Here is a 17065-nt window from a genome sequence, read left to right as displayed (position 1 = left end):
GTGTGTGTGTGTGTGTGTGTGTGTGACAATAATCCTCCTAATCATAAAGATATTGATTGTATTCACTTGGTTTATTCTACAATGTATTCAGTGATTATAACAGACATACAGTTCTTTGTTTGGATCGATATAGTATGATATCAGAACAGAAAAGAAAGTCTACTATTTGATGATAACAACAAAAACATGATATAGTTTACTTGTTTTCTTGCCTTAATCAATGTTTATAAATGAAGTTCATTTGTCATCATAGATGTGCAGAATTGATGTGTCAATTATATATTTGGAATGCTGAAGGGAAGTTGGAAAGATGAAGACCGGAAAACACATTACGTTGGTAAATAGAAGCAGATATAGAAAGGATGAATAACAATTGGAAAGATCTGCGAAGGACTGCCCAGGACAGGGTTTGATGGTGAATGCCAGTGAGAGGCCTATTCTCCTCCATGAGGAGTTACAGGTTTAAGTAAGTAAGTAAGTGTATTTGATGTGATATTTAATAATAAACAGAACTCTTTCAAACTCATTTAATCGATCAATCCACAAGTTACATCTCACCGATATTTCACTAAAGCAGAATAAACAATGACACAATTTATGATACATTTTAATACAATGCAGTGAACGATAGTGTGAATATAGTTGTATTGTACTAAGAGTAAAGGATAATGCAATAGTTACGTAGTCAAAGTAAATTTTTATGTAGCTGCCTATAGTCATCAATTAGTGAGATAAGAAACTGATATGTATAGATTACGTATTTATTAAAGACCCATATGACATTTGAAGTAATGCCCTGAACTGAGATAAACACTTATTATTGAGTAGAAGCTTTGACAACACAGATACCAATTACAAACTAAGAAACGTTTAAAACGACTCTGACTCTGTATGATCCAGTTTGAAGTTATTTATTGTTGAAACAACTTGTTTTTTTTTAGCTCATCACGTAATCTACTACTGATATTAGTTTATAAACTTTGAAGAATGTAAATAAATTGAATTTTTGTGATGGAGATTTGTTCTCTGAGCTGGATGGCTTGATCTTAAAGCTTTCATCATTCTTCTAAACGACATCATCAGTACAAACTTCATGTATATGAATTCAATTATACAAACTAAATCATAAAATTATCTATCTATCTATCTATCTATCTATCTATCTATCTATCTATCTATCTATCTATCTATCTATCTATCTATCTATCTATCTATCTATCTATCTATCTATCTATCTATCTATCTATCTATCTATCAACACAGTCAATCTATCCACCTCTGAATCTATTCATATGTATATCATGGGAACATTGATAAGAATCTTTGTACAAACAACATCCAATTATTTAATTTATCTGATCATATTTACTTATTTAATGAATTTACCTCAGAAATTAATCATACATGACCTTTATGATTAAAAACAAAATGTATAATGAACGTTATCTATTCAAGGGCAGATAAGAAAGAAGAAGAAGAAGAAGAAGAAGCAAAAGAAGAAGAAAACAAAAGAAACAATAATCATTGAGATTGTTTCATTAAAAGGAATAATCAACAATGATTCTTTTAAACCATCTAAATATTGAATCATTCAAAGCAACAGTTTTTTTAAAGATAGTAGCTGATCTATTGAAATCATTTGATAAACTATGTGTATCCCTGTCAAAAATGAACATAGAAATGATCAAAATAAAAGAAGAAATGACATTCATTATTGAATTTGAATTGGTTAAATTGATTGTGACATGTGTTCTACTAGTAGATAAGTCAATATTAATGGGGAAAAAAGTGAAAATCATAGATTAAAACATGATAATGAATTGTTGAATGATGATCAGAATGGAGAACACTAGATAACAGTTTCGTCTTGATATGGGACTCGCCAGAAGTGTGTATCCATGATCTCACATGCAGGATTTAAAGCCAAGACTTTCGATCTCACGTGAACACTTAACCTCTATACCACTGAACCAGCATCCAACGTTGTTAACGTTTAACTTTCATCGATCCATAAATGTTTGCGCAACTATTCATCCATTATTTGAGGTAGATGCTTGTCATTACCCGACACGGATCAAACTTCATTGAATAATATTATTAATCAGGTGGTGATTTTATTACCATATCACTTTGCCTACACAATTTCTTCTAAAAGACAAAAGTAAGTAGAATCTTTTGTTTGAAGTTGTGAAAGAAATATTTCCCAAGCCAATTAATGCAAATATACAGAGTAGTAATTCGCCGATTAACCTTGACTGTTTTTACATAAGCATATATGTGTTAAGTGATTAACCTATTCATTATGTGAATGTAACTAATTTTGTCTGACTATAACTACCGAGTCATACTTAATCAGATCGAGTTATCTCCCTCACCTTCTCCGCTCCGTTTTGCTTTGATCTCTCTCTTCTTATTCTGAATTTCTATCTGGATAAACGAGTGCTTGAATGGAATTCCTCTAACATAATGTGTATTTGGCTTGTTATTAGCGCCGTCACACAAACAGGGTTAGCCTAGGTAATATACAGAGTTAAATGGATGATTTAAGTACATAGCATATTCATACGTTCATCTAAATCAGTGTGATATCAGCAAGCTTTAGCTGAAGCGTCACATTAAATATTCACATATTTGAGCCTTTCCATATATGAACTTTGAAAAATGATATCACACTACTGAGTAGAATTATTGTAGACTGTTGTATTGAGTAAGTAATTTTCATTTGTTTAAATTACGATGATAAGATAGTAGTAGTATATAACAAACAATTTTTCATCAAGAGTTCCAGGTTGAAGATGGTACTGTAAATCATTGAAATGAATGATAACGGAGAAAATTTGTGGCTCAGATGAAGGTTTTTTTCATTTCACTTCTAATAATATTGTATTTGGCATATTTACTAATCTAAATCTGAAGTATAATGTAATGTTTAACCGGACCGGTAAATTTTTTTGTTAACAGATTTCCTTCATACAAGCTAGTCACATATTCTACATGTCCATTAGTTGCAATGTCACATGATCACTGTATGACAGATCCTCCAACTTCACTTGTGTGTACAAATTTGTAAACTAATCATCTTTTCATCATGGAGTTGTAGAGGTTATTGAATTCAATTGAAATCATGAACCAAACAATGTTAGAAAAGCATTGAAAACCTAGAAACACTAGACGATGGTTTGATCTCAGCATGAAGTTCTCAGCAGAGCGTTTTCACAACCCCATATACGGGCTTCGAACCCAAAATCTTCAGTTTTGCATGCGAACCTGCATCCTTTGAACCATCCAGCCGGTATCTTGCATAAGATATCATGGATGAGCACTTCTCGAGAATCTTATACTAAAAAACTAAATGATCGATCATTATTCTCGAGTTTTTCAATGATGGTCTAACATTGATCAGCTCATAGTTTCAATGATAGTCATCTGTCGTTACGTTACAAGATTTGATTGTATACATTGATGTTCTAACTCATTAAAATGGATTAATTGTAGTATTTGAGGATTCAGTTGAAACAAGCACTATCTAAACAAATAAGAGTAGATATTAAAATACTTATGGTGGTTAATGGCATATAGAGTTTAAAAATGTCACCTTAGATTTGTTGAATTTGTAGAAGTTGCTTCCATAAACATGAACCATAGATTCAAATCAAGACAAATTAGTCCGTAAAATTTACAATAATAGTTAGATTCAGTCAGTCAGCTACAACATAGGACCAGGCCCATATATGCATCGGTTCAAGTTGCCATACCTCATTAGCACAACAAGATGAACACTGGATTTATAAAAGTAGTTAATTCAGAGGTGGTCATATGATAGTTAGACCATAAATATTTATGGTTACTGTTGTTTCTAAGCCTCTCTCTGGGTAGCAACTAACTTGTTCCTTCGACTTTTCTTCTTGTTTTGAAAAAAGGTCACATTCCATTGATTGTCTAGAATGAAAAAAAGAAGAAAATTGGCATTATTATCGAATTCATTCACTGTAACTAAGAGTATTTTATTGACTATTATGTAATAAAAAAAATTTTTTGGCGAATAAGTAAACATGGATTCATGAAACTATTTCAAAATAAACGAAATGATTACTTGGTATTGTTTGGCTTGACGTTTGAAGCTAATGGTACTGGGTTCGAGTCCCAAATAGGACGAAACGCGCGTTCTGGATTCCACTGCTAGCCACTATCCATCATTGCTTACGAAATGATTAGTGTTTTTAATCAGTTTGTTGTATAAATGAAGAAAACTAATAGTGATTGCACTTGATACTTGTAACGCAATCAATTATCCAACGAATTGAATTGTAATCCCAATTGAGATCATAATGAAGCGAATAATGGGTAGACCATCACTGAAAACCTAGAAACACTAAACGTCTCTTTCATCCTAATATGGTGGTCTAACATTGATCGGTTGATGATCTTAATCAAAACTTAACCATTTTCCACAATCCTTTACTGTTTTGTGATCTGTTTAGTAGTTTTCGTTAATTGTTTCAGACTTCCAGTGTAAACTTATAAACAGTCAGCAACTTATAAGGAAAGATGGATAGTGGCTAGCAGTGGAATCCAAGACGCGCGTTTCGTCCTATTTGAGATTCGCCAGCCAGATGCACATACATCACAGAGTTGATAATCGCTCTAAGACTTCAACCCAGTACTGTTCGCTTCAAACGCCATTGCGTCCCTCACTTAAATACCGAGTCCAAATAGGACGAAACGCGCATCCTAGATTTCACTGCTAGCCACTATCTACCTATGCTTATAATGCTTGAGAATTAAGACAAAACAAGGAAATACGCACAGTATGCATATATGCCAATAAAAGAGACTGATTAAATGCAGTAAACAATACCATATGAATTTATTCAACAATTTATATTGAATTTTCGGAGCTCTGTCAACCCATAGATACATATATATGATATGTGAATGGATCACTTAAATATGATAAATACAATATACAATGATCGTAAGTATCACTTTCACATAATAACTCCTTAGATGACAAAAAACATTAGGATTGATATGTGAAGAGCCAATATCTCTGATTAACGTCTGCGAAAATTTCGTGTAACTTTTTCTTTTTACAAATACTACTGAAAAAGTAAGTTTCATTTTGACTAAATCCGAGCTTAATCAAATCTATTAACAGTTACATGGCAACTGTATAATAAACGATAGTTTGTTGATGGTGTATTTGTGATATTTTGCTTAGACAATTGTTAATAAACACCTGTATTTTCTGGATGATGGCTTTTGTAGTTCTCCAGGTTTCTGCCCCATACAGTAGAACTGTCTTGACATTTGTATTGAAAATCCTGACCTTGGTGTTGGTTGACAGTTGTTTTGAGTTCCAGATGTTCCTCAGTTGTAAATATGCTGCTTTTGCTTTGCCGATCCGCGCCTTCACATCTGCATCAGATCCACCCTGTTCATCAATGATGCTGCCCAAATATGTAAAGGTTTTTACATCTTCCAAATCTTCTCCGTCAATTGTGATTGGATTGGTGCATTCTGTGTTGTATCGGAGAATCCTGCTTTTCCCTTTGTGTATGTTGAAACCTATTGCTGCTGAGGCTGCTGCCACACTGTTTGTCTTCTCCTGCATCTGTTGTTGCGTTTGGGATAGAAGGGCCAGATCGTCTGCGAAGTCTAGATCATCCAACTGCATCTTAGATGTCCATTGTATCCCGCGCTTCCCTTCAGACGTTGACATCTTCATGATCCAGTCGATCACCAGGAGAAAGAGAAAGGGTGAGAGTAAGCAACCTTGCCTAACACCGGTCTTCACTCCGAACGACTTTGTCAACTGTCCTCCATGCACAATTTTGCAGTGTAATCCATCATATGAGTTCTGTATGATATTGACTATCTTCTGAGGCACGCCGTAGTGTCGAAGAAGCTTCCATAGTGTTGTTCTGTCCACGCTATCAAATGCCTTTACTTGACGAAAATTAGTTTTAACAGTTAAACTTCATTAATGATTGTAAGGACGGTCCGTAGGTGAACTCAAGGAAGCTCTTAGAAGCTCAAAAAGAGCTGAAGATATTCCGTTCAATCATCTTTTGGAAGAATATTCCAGAATCTTTACATGTAGCTTCCCTATTGGACAAATGCCCCATGTATGTAGTTTGGAGGACTACAAGGATGATTTCGTTTCTATTAAAATCTATTAATACCTGACAGTACTACAGCATAAATGACACTGTTTTCCATAGAATCCCTTTCACTTGTCTTCTGTTTTCTCATTTGCGACTTGGAGGGTTGTGACTTTCCATTACTCTAGTTGTATGCGGTATAATAAGAAACTAAGCTCTAGATATAACAATGATGAATATCTTAGGTGAATTTACGACAGAATAAATCCATCATTACAAATTATCGTAAGTATGTAACTTTAAATGAAATTCTGTGGAAACAATCTAAAATTGACAAGTTACTTGTACTGTCGTGAAGGAGGGCATAGGTGAGGGTAACCGATTATATTACTTGGTGAAATAGAGTTCATTGTTCCTGCAATTCTATACCGACTGCTTTCTGTTCCTGTTCTTTCCTTCTTGATCTTCTCAATCTTTTGCTGCCAAACATTCTATTCCTGACTCTCGTTATATACTACTTATGTCGATATAAGTAACACAGATCACAGTACATGCTTTCAAACAGACTCACCAGTCTGTATTTAATGATCAAGCAGATATTTACTAGGATATTAAAGAGTATTGTACATCCTAGAATTTCTTATCATGATCCTAAGAACTTGTAATAAAAAGGTTCTACAGTGTTTAACAGCTAGAGATAACTAAACATACACTCAAGACAAATCGTGTTATTGTCTCTTCAGTAATATCTTAAAGAAATACCTTTAAATAAAAAAAGCCCTTCAAACTAATGGTTCTTTTTATATTATTAGCTAATCTCAGGCAAATCCCAATAGAAATTAGAAAACTCTAGTGATATATCAATCATATGATCTGTATTGTTATTGTCATCTTTTCATTAAATTGTATGATGAAATTATATTTGAGAATACTTTTCATAGTTCTCCTTCACATGGAATCCTATCAGTTAGCAATAGAATGATCGAAATCCAGTATTCTGACATTCATTGGCAAAATCATTACCGATGTTTCCATAGTTATTATTCGATAAGGTTTCCTCTCACTTGACAACAAAGATATTGATGATTAAAGAGGAAACGAGTAAATAAACATTTTAATGTGTTTAGTTAGATTTCTAAAAATAGATAAATGAGCATAATTGAATTATCAGAATGAAGGGGGTGAGATAAAAACAAACGTCTCATATGATGCTTAACTAGTACCATGGTATAAACTTGATAATCCAGCATGTTACTTATTCAGAATGTACATGTAAATGAAATTATAACAGTAAAGTGTAAATGTACTGAATGATAACTTCATGATACTTAAATGTACTTCATTATTTTATGATTTTCATTGTCTACTAACCAATAATCAGTAGTTTAGTTTTTTATTTAGATCATGAACCGATTGATGTTAGACCACCGTTGAAAACCTGGAAGCACTGGACGGCCGTTTCGTCCCATTGCGGGACTCCTCAGAAGTGCGCACCCACGATCCCACTCACGTGATTTGAACACAGGGCCTTTAATCTCGTGCGCGAATGCCTAACCTATTGGACCACTGAGCCGGCATCTAATGGTGTTAATGTCTAACCTCAACCAGTCCACGAAGTTGTGCTACCATCTTCCATTGTATTAAGGCAGACATCTGTTTCTACCCGACATGGATTAGCTCCACTGATCACGGCTTCTCACCAGAACTCCGAAAATTTTCTCGTGAAGCTAGTGACTAATGAGCACATGGCGCTTATCAGTTTAGGGGTTGTAGAGATTGTATTGGTTTTGTTTTTGTTTAAGTGATAAAATACCATCTGAATAGTAGGTTCGATGTAATCTTTCTCTCTTGTAATTGTAATAATAAAATTAAATCAACGTTTTAAACTGATTCAAATACAGTTAAGAAAGATCTTACTTACATCAACAACAAAACAAAACATCAACTTGAAGTCAAGTCTTAGAAGGATAATTAATTGTAAAAAGTTCAGTTTTGATTTATTTTCGATGAGATGTATGAAAAGAAACCAAAGTGTTGCATTAACATAGTCATATTGTAAGCAATGATAGCTAGTGACTAGCAGTGGAATCTAAGACGCGCATTTTATATTATTTGAAACTCGTCAGTTGGATGTACTTGCATCCCTTAGTTGATGTTCTCTCCAGGAATCGAACTTAGTAACGTATGCTAATAAAAGACTAATCAATCTCAGTCCTAAACATCAATGGGAAGATTCAAATAAAAAATATCAACTGAATACTCATATTGTTTATGAACAAATAAATCATTTTTCATAGTTTTATACATTTGAATGTAAGCAAATGAAACTCTTTACTTTGTCACTTTTTTTCCATTGATAATGATATTCTATGTTAATTAAATTCAAATAGATTACGACATATTGCCTCACTCTATTAGATTATCAGTAATTTTTATCCTACTTAGAAGTTATACTATACAATAGTCAAAATCTTTCTTACATTAAACATTGATATAAGTTTCAGTAGTAATGAAGATTCACAATTGAATTTTCATGATAATTTATTCACTTTACAAAATAATTGCAAGTGTTGAGACTACAAAAAAGATGCATGTTTTAGCTTATTTTAGATTAGTAGTCATTGTATCTGTTATAATCTTACTATAAGTTGAATCACAATAGACTATTTGTATTGCATTTAGCCAATATAAAGACTATTTATGACGATCGATATTTCAAGTACTTGTTTCGACTCAAAGTAGGATAAACATTTTAATATTTCACTGACATTCCTTATTCAACTTGATGGCATTGCAATTTTTGGGGCGATGTAATGTACTTTACGTGACATAATCCTTTTTTTAGTTTTCTGTTCTCTTGACTATGGTTGATCTGTAGTGTCGGTTACTATGTTAAACCCACATAACTTATTCTAGCTTCTGAACAAGTCAATTTATTCATTCTTCTTGAGTCATATTTTGACCTTGTTAATTATTCGCTTATCAAATCTGATTGGTTTTATATGAGTGTATATCAGTGTACACTTTATATCCTATTCACCACACATATGTAGCTTATTTTTATCTAGCTATAAATACTGATTGACGCTCGGTCAAATCGAGTTGACTAATACGTCTTATCCACAGCACATCCTTTCATTTCACTTCACTCTCTTTTCTTCGTTTCATTCGCTGCGATTCTTTGATTTTCTGTTCCAATCAATAAATGTACAAAATATACGTATTCGAACGTCAATTCTCGTATTTGATTTATTTTAATTCCATGATGCACCAACGCGATTTAAGTCGATGATTTATCTACAACGATATTGGGGATGTCTATTTTGACAACAATCATTCATACCATATTTCTGAAGTCAGATATCAGATCATTTAAAAATCAACATACTTTCAATAAACAACAAAAAACATGGATTATTCTTATTGAAAAACATAATATGATAACTCTTGTAATGATAAGACATCTATGACCTTTATAATGAAAAGTCTAATATCAGATGAATTAACTAACATTTCAGTATGTTGATTTGATGCAAGTTAGGATGGATTAGATAATCTCATATCTAGATGGATCATTTCTTATCAAAAACAAAGTAGATACAAGTTACATGTAAGTGAATATAAATAATTTCTATACAATACGTTACATACATACTAACAATGAAGCATAAGTTATATACTACTGACGTTGGTTCAACAAAACGCCGTCTGAATGAAAGTGTTTATTGTAAGATAACTAGAATTTGCTAAGTTTTCAGATACACTTTCGGAATGATGTTTTAATAGTGATACGTGATAAACACTTTATTCAAGTTAAATGAAAACTTGATAATATACAATATATTCAATTGGATTAGATATAAGAGAACAAGTAGAATATACATAAGATAACATTTTATAGAAAGTTTGAGGAATTCTAAACGAAATCATTCTTCATGAAAATGAAAATAGTTGATTCATAAGCTAATTAAAGCTTGACCATCATGGAAAAACTGGAAGCACTCCTGAGGATGAAATGGCCGTCCAGTACTTCTAGGATTATTTTTAGCGGTTTTTTTTTGTTCTTAACAGACTTCTAAAACTCTAGTTGCTTAATAGTAGTTATTTGAACACACATATTACGAATATTTCCGATATAAACATTTCGTTGTTGACTTCTGAGGCATATTACTTTTACAAAGTTGTTTTTCCCGTCTGTCAAAGATGTTGCTTGCAAATTATGAAATAATTAATAAAATACTGTTGGGAATTTGACTAACACACACAACTCCACGAATATGCGTGTTCTTAAAACATTATAAAGAATATTTTTGAAGGCTACAAATAAGAAAACGAAAGACCTAGAAAAGCCGAAGAGTTCCATCCAATTAGAAATGCACAATTGTCTTTCTTTGTATTCAGTGGGTAACTGTCTGACACTTCACACCACTGAACTCTACTGGTCACGACCATTCACTAGAAGTCTAAAGATTTTCCGTTGAAGCTAGTCAACAGTGAGCTGATGTGTCCTATACAGGGATGAAACGGCAATCCAATGATTCCAGGTTTTCAGTGATTTTCTACCATTGATCAAACCATGATTTTAATGAAGAAAGACCTGATTAATCATTATCATGATTCTTTAATTTTAAGATTTAAGACGAATCCCCTTTTTTATTTGCTGTAGCGGTAAATAAATCTCCAAAATAAATAGCTCTAAGTTTTCGACATTGGATGCTGACCACATTAGTTTTAATGAAGTCACCTGGCTGAAGCCACTTGGTCATGCATCCGCACCAGATCACGAGGGGGAACGCCGTGCTCAACATCGCCTGCAGTCGCTAGCCAGATTAGATCAGACGATTCTTGATATATTGATAGCCTATCAAATATACCTTCAAACCTTCTCGCTTCTGTCTTTTGATTTCACTTGATGGGTGCGATTTATATTAGAAGGTGTTACTGATCAAACCGTTGTTAAACTCCAAATACCTGTGGCATCTTCAGTGTAACTGATAATTTTATAATCTTATAATCTGTTACTAGTGTTTTAATAATAGTCAACTCAAATTAGTTCAGCGATTTCATCGACAGAGATCTTTAAGTGCCAGTTCTCTTCAACATTCAGTGCTAAAATCTATACCCATCTTTTGATACTTAAAGGACCACACATTCTACAAAAGTATCCAAGGTGAGACAATCCTTATGGACATAAAACATTTTTTGTCAAGAAAGAAAAAAAAAGAAACTGTCACCTTGAACATTAAAAAATTCTAATCTTAACAAGATATAAAATGATCAAACACATGAGAAACAAGAAAAGAAAAACTAATCGATTTAACATGCTTATTACTTTCTTTGAAAGAAAGAACAAACAAAAAACTAAGATTATTTTTCTTATATTCCTTAGAAACTATTACTCCACAAATCAAGTTCCAATACTCTATGGTTTCTTGGTAACCGATTAGCTGAAGTAAGTCTATGACATAATCCATAACTCGAGACCTCTATAGCCTATATAATGTGTTGTGTACTACTTATGTCGACAGATATAAGTAGTATGTAACATCAAACGAATGTGGAATAACTGGTAGCAGAAGATTGAGAAGATCGAATAGAAGAGGATAAAGACAGAAAGTCATTGGTATGGAAATGAAAGAACAATAAAGTCTGAGGCAATCGATTGACATTTTCGAAATGAACTATAGAACGTATAGTAATCATATTTTACTAAATAACTCTGTAATTTTATAATCAGATTCATTTGGTTTTCCTCAATTATGTTATCGTTCACTACAATAACTTATTCAACAAATATGATCTTCACATCATGAAATCTAATTCTAAACGCCATTATCAATATTGAGTATAGTTTTAACGAGCCTCTTGGTTTGCAAGGATAACGTTCAGAACTTCACAACTAATGGATCTTTAATGCTTGTCTATGGGGAATCTAGAAGACCTCAGTGTTGAAAAAACAGTAATGATTGAGCAACAGTGTCACTTTTTTAATTCGATATTCATTACTGTTCCTCACTTACATGTAAATCAATTTATTTTGATGTATCAAATAAGGGAACATGCAGAACTTTAATCGGATAATATTCAGCTGAAAACCATTGGTTCATATTTCTGACTTCAATCAAATGTGGATACTGTAATTATCAGTGACTATTTAAACTCTAGAAATGTATGATTTAGCATTTAATCAAGTGAATCAGTTATACAAAAATAATGAAATTTGAGACACATTTAGAAGTTTGAAAGTCCCGAGTTCGAATCTCTCGGGGTGCGATCGTGGATGTGAACAGGTGAGAAATCGCACAGTAGGATGAAACGGCCGTTCGGTGCTTTCAGATTTTCCATGGTGGTCTAGCTTTAAATGACTCATGATCTTAACTATTAAAGTTTCAAGATGTTAAACAATGATGATGAAAATTTGTTTGAATGAATTAATTGTGTGATGAATCACTGACACTGTCTATGTGACCAATGGAAATACTCAGCTCGTTGAGGTCTTTGAATATTGTTATCGTTATGGTCGTCTTACCAAGCAAATTTATAAAGTAAGGCTTGATACTATCGTAACTTATTTAAGTAAATTACCACATCTTTTGATGTATGTAAATTCACTAAGAAACGAAGGTAAGTTGACTGGTATGTGATAAGTACTTCCAAAAGTTATACTTACATCAGGTCATTGTTTAGTATCTACTAAGTATGGTAGATCATAAAAAGTAATGTCCAGTATGCAAAGTAGAAAGACAAATATTTCATAATCTGGACTTAGATCCAATACTATTCATTCAACAAATTATTATTATTATTATTAACAAGTGAAAATCAGGGTTGAAATGAGATTCTCTTACCCGTCTATGGTTGATCTTCTTATTAAGAAAGAGATGTCCTTATGACTTTGTGAATCTACTACAGAATTGAATCATTAATGAGATACAAACTATTATCCGATTTCATAATAATAACAACCGTGGCTAGAACTATGACATTTACTTGTCATGTGAATAAACACAACCGACTAGTCCCATAATAGTGATTGATTTCATGTTGTTTTACTTGTGAAACTGTGTAACACGCGATCGAGTCCGCCAGTCAGCCCCGCTTCCCTTAAGATTAAAGGTATTTATCGCTGACAAGTGCGAACTACCATCTAACCTTCGGTTCAGACTGGTCAATCACCCAACATATAAATTTCGTATTATTACAACTGCTTTTAACGCAGTTTATAGCCTACAACATGATTATAAAACTTTATTAGGCACAAACTGTTTAGTTATGAAGTAAGAATTACTTAGGTTCTACAGTAAATTGAGAGTTCGTTGGTTCTCTAAACTTAGAGGATTGAATACACGAATCTGCTGGCTCTTATTATAGAGACAGTGTAATGAAGAATCTGCTGTAATCAATACTGAATGGTATCATAGTTTATCAAAACGTACAGTCTACAATATCATAGGTGAAGTTAAACTGATTGAATAACAAAAGATAAAACATAATATATCTGGTGATTTAGGGTTGTCTTATTAATGGTCAAAGTTTTGTAAATGGTACATTGTTCAGGAGAGTAGTTGCTAATGTTATCTGCTACCACGATTCAGATACTTCACTTCAGGATATTTGTCATTATGATCCAATACATCTCAGGAAGCATTGGTTAACTATCTTAGCATAGGAATTTAGTATATCGTAATGAAAGTAAAATATAATTGGTCGTTCAACGTGGACAAACAGCCACAGCCTACTCACTATTAAATATCTGATTTCGCTTCTTATTATTGATTTCTACTCCGAACTCACTGAGTATGACTGTTTGTAAGTGTATTGAATAAAATGATTATCTAGTCTATACTCTGGTTCTCTATTGTGCGTCATGAATGCTGGATCTGATATAACTTGACTAGTCTTATTATCGTATTGGCGTACGATCGCAAGTATACTCTAGCGAGATAGAGAGAGAGAAAAATATTTTTTTTTTTAAACCATCCGTTATATCTGAATTCTTGACAGTCAGCACTTGATTGACTCTATAGGTTGTTGGTTCATATTGGTTCTTCTCAGTTCTGTTTTATGCTTATTCTAATATAGTCAACTTATATTTTAGGAAAACCATCGATCATTTCCACATTACAGTTACAAAAAATACTTAACTTACCCTACGTATGTTATGGAATATTCCTTCTAGTTTTTTTTTTGGATTTTAGTGTGATTTACTTTTGGGTTAATTATTTGAAAGAATCAAAATGCTTCAATTATGTTAACATTTTAGAGTAAGGAAGCTAACAAGTTTACCTATTGACTGATCACTGGGTGGTGATTAATGTCGTGTATTTCAGGTCCTTCGTAGTGCATATCGAATTCTATCGACTGTGAAGCTGGATGACACGGGATCTAATCCATCAGGGAGCATCATTTCCCTCAAGATTACAGGTACAGCTTGCTGATTAGTGCCAAGTAGCACAAAACCTAGGTCCAAGGTTTTCTGTCGACTAACACCAGCCACCAATCTTAAGGTAACGATGATTAAGAACACTTCAATATGAACACTCTGATGCTACTTCATTTTCCATCAATTTTATGATATAGTCCCATGCTTTTAATCTGATTTCATCTGTCAATATTCTTTATAAATTATAGTACATAGGAAATCTTTGAAAAATATCACTATGCACATGACTGACTGACATTTGGGGGGGGGAAAGAGGGAGGTAACATATCATTGTGGATAGATACTAATTAGAACTATCAACAACAAAAAATACACACACAACATACTGATTCTTGAGGAAAAAAACTTAATATGAATCACAGAATTAACTATCTTCAGACAATTAGATTACCTATAAACATTTGTTCATTGAACGACCAAATATTATACAATGACTGAATATACATTTGATTAAGATGTAGTGGAATGAATGTAAACCAGTTGGTTAGCGTTTTTTTAGTGTGTTAGATCTCTACAGGATGGGGTCGCTAAACCTATACCCAACCCTTCTTCTTTATCTGGGCTTGTGACCAGCAGTAACATCAGAGAGGCTCTAGGAGGAGTTTTAAAATTCTAATTGTAATTATTTTGGGACAATGATGTAAAACAATAGAACAAGCAGTTCAATTAATTCATATGATTAACCGAATGAGGATTTGTGGAGTTGGTAGTGATTTTAAAAGTTCAATTTATGAGTCACTCTAAGCTAAGGTTGTTCAAGATTATGGATCGATTGAAATTACATATTAAAACCGTTAGATGCCGGCTCAATGGTTTAGAGGTTAAGCGTTCGCATACGAGACCGAAGGTCATGAATTCTAGTCCAGTATGTGGGATCGTGAATGCACACGGTTGAGAAGTCCCATACTAGGATGAAATGGCCATTCAATGCTTTCAGGTTTTCAATAGTGATCTATCTTAGATTGACTTATGAGTTTAAATATTAAAATTCATATTGTATTCAATTTATATCAATTAGAAGAATTGTTCCGACACATGATTATCTACTAATTTGTATACGACCACTTGTGAAGCATATGAATTACTGTTATTACTGAATTGATGTTCAATAATAAAATAACGAGATCCTGAATTACTAATACACAATAAAATCTCATACCCCTTTTATCTGACACCAATTTGTAATGAAACTATGAAGTATTACTTTTCAATGACCATTGATGTCAGATGTAATCTAGTAGCGATCAAAACTATTGTGTTATTCGATGACAGATATTTACATGATTATCACAAACACTTCACAGATTGATCCGTTTTCCATACTTACATTATTCTCTTGAACATCTATTAATTTTATTCTCGAGTCAATATAGTATGTTGTAATGTGTATGTGTGCAGTGTACTCAGTTTGGAGATCGATAATCTATTGGTTGATAGGAAACGGTAACCTGTAAAATCAATCATTCATTAAATTGAAAACTCAATGATTCCGATTCTTCAATACAACACTTCTGTTTCATTCAATAGTTGGAACATTTTGATGATGCTGATGATGATTCTTTTCGATACCTTCATTTTGTTGAACGACTCAATGATTCATGACTTTCCATGTATATCTATTGCTTCACTAAGTCTTAGTGGACCACATTAAAGATTATATTCTTTCAATGGAAGATTCTATGAACTCCGAGAAGATTAATTGAACATTTTTCAAGTGCAAAAAAAGGTATAATAAGTGAGAAAATCTTTTAAAACTACAGAATCATATCACAAATACTAATTATCAGTTTAGGGGTTGTGGAGATTGTTGATTTTTTGATTGAGATCATGAACCGATTGATGTTAGATCACCATTGAAAACCTGGAAGCACTGGACGGCTGTTTCGTCCTATTGTGGGACTCTTCAGCAATGCGCATCCACGATCCCGCTCGTGGAATTCGAACCCAGGTTCCTCAGTCTCGCGCGCGAACGCTTAACCTACTGGTGGTCTAACATTATTCGATTCATGATCTCAATCAAAAACTTAATAATCTCCACAACATCTAAACTGATAATTTCCATGTACTCACTAGCCACTAGCTTCACGAGAAAATTCTAGGAGTTCTGATGAAAAGGCAGTAATCAGAGGAGCTAATCCATGTCGGGTAGAAACAGTTGTCTACCTCAGTAAAATGGAAGATGGTCGCGCAATCTCGTGGATTGGTTGAGGTTAGACATTAACACCATTGGATGCCGGCTCAGTGGTCCAGTAGGTTAAGCGTTCGCGCGCGAAACCGAAGGCCCTGAGTTCGAATTCCACGAGCGGGATCGTGGATGAGTACTGCTGAGGAGTCCCGCAATGGGACAAAACGGCCGTCCAGTGCTTTCAAGTCTTTAATGGTGGTCTAACATCAATGGGTTCATGATCTCAATCAAAAACAAATACTAATGATACCATTCAGTTGTGTATTAAAATAGACTTTATCATATTTCATAGTCAGGATAGGAAGTATTTTTCTATCGAGTCAGTTCCTTGCA

At 33.4% G+C, this 17065-nt stretch overlaps 1 protein-coding gene across 1 annotated transcript in view; it reads right to left on the bottom strand.

Annotated features, from left to right (window-relative positions):
• Positions 1-1188: 1188 nt before the first annotated feature.
• The window catches only part of MS3_00004752 (uncharacterized protein), a 34639-nt gene continuing 18762 nt past the window's right edge, over positions 1189-17065 (bottom strand). Inside the window, exons 2-3 of the mRNA XM_051212715.1 lie at positions 1260-3939; positions 1189-1215 (exon numbers count right to left, since the gene is read on the bottom strand). The gene's annotated coding sequence lies outside the window, so the exon portion shown is untranslated. The remainder of the gene's footprint in view (positions 1216-1259; positions 3940-17065) is intronic.

This window comes from Schistosoma haematobium, chromosome 3, assembly GCF_000699445.3.
Source record: "Schistosoma haematobium chromosome 3, whole genome shotgun sequence".
Classification (NCBI taxonomy): domain Eukaryota; kingdom Metazoa; phylum Platyhelminthes; class Trematoda; order Strigeidida; family Schistosomatidae; genus Schistosoma; species Schistosoma haematobium.
Note: the sequence above shows the minus strand (reverse complement) of the source record. Positions and strands in the feature narration are given on the sequence as shown.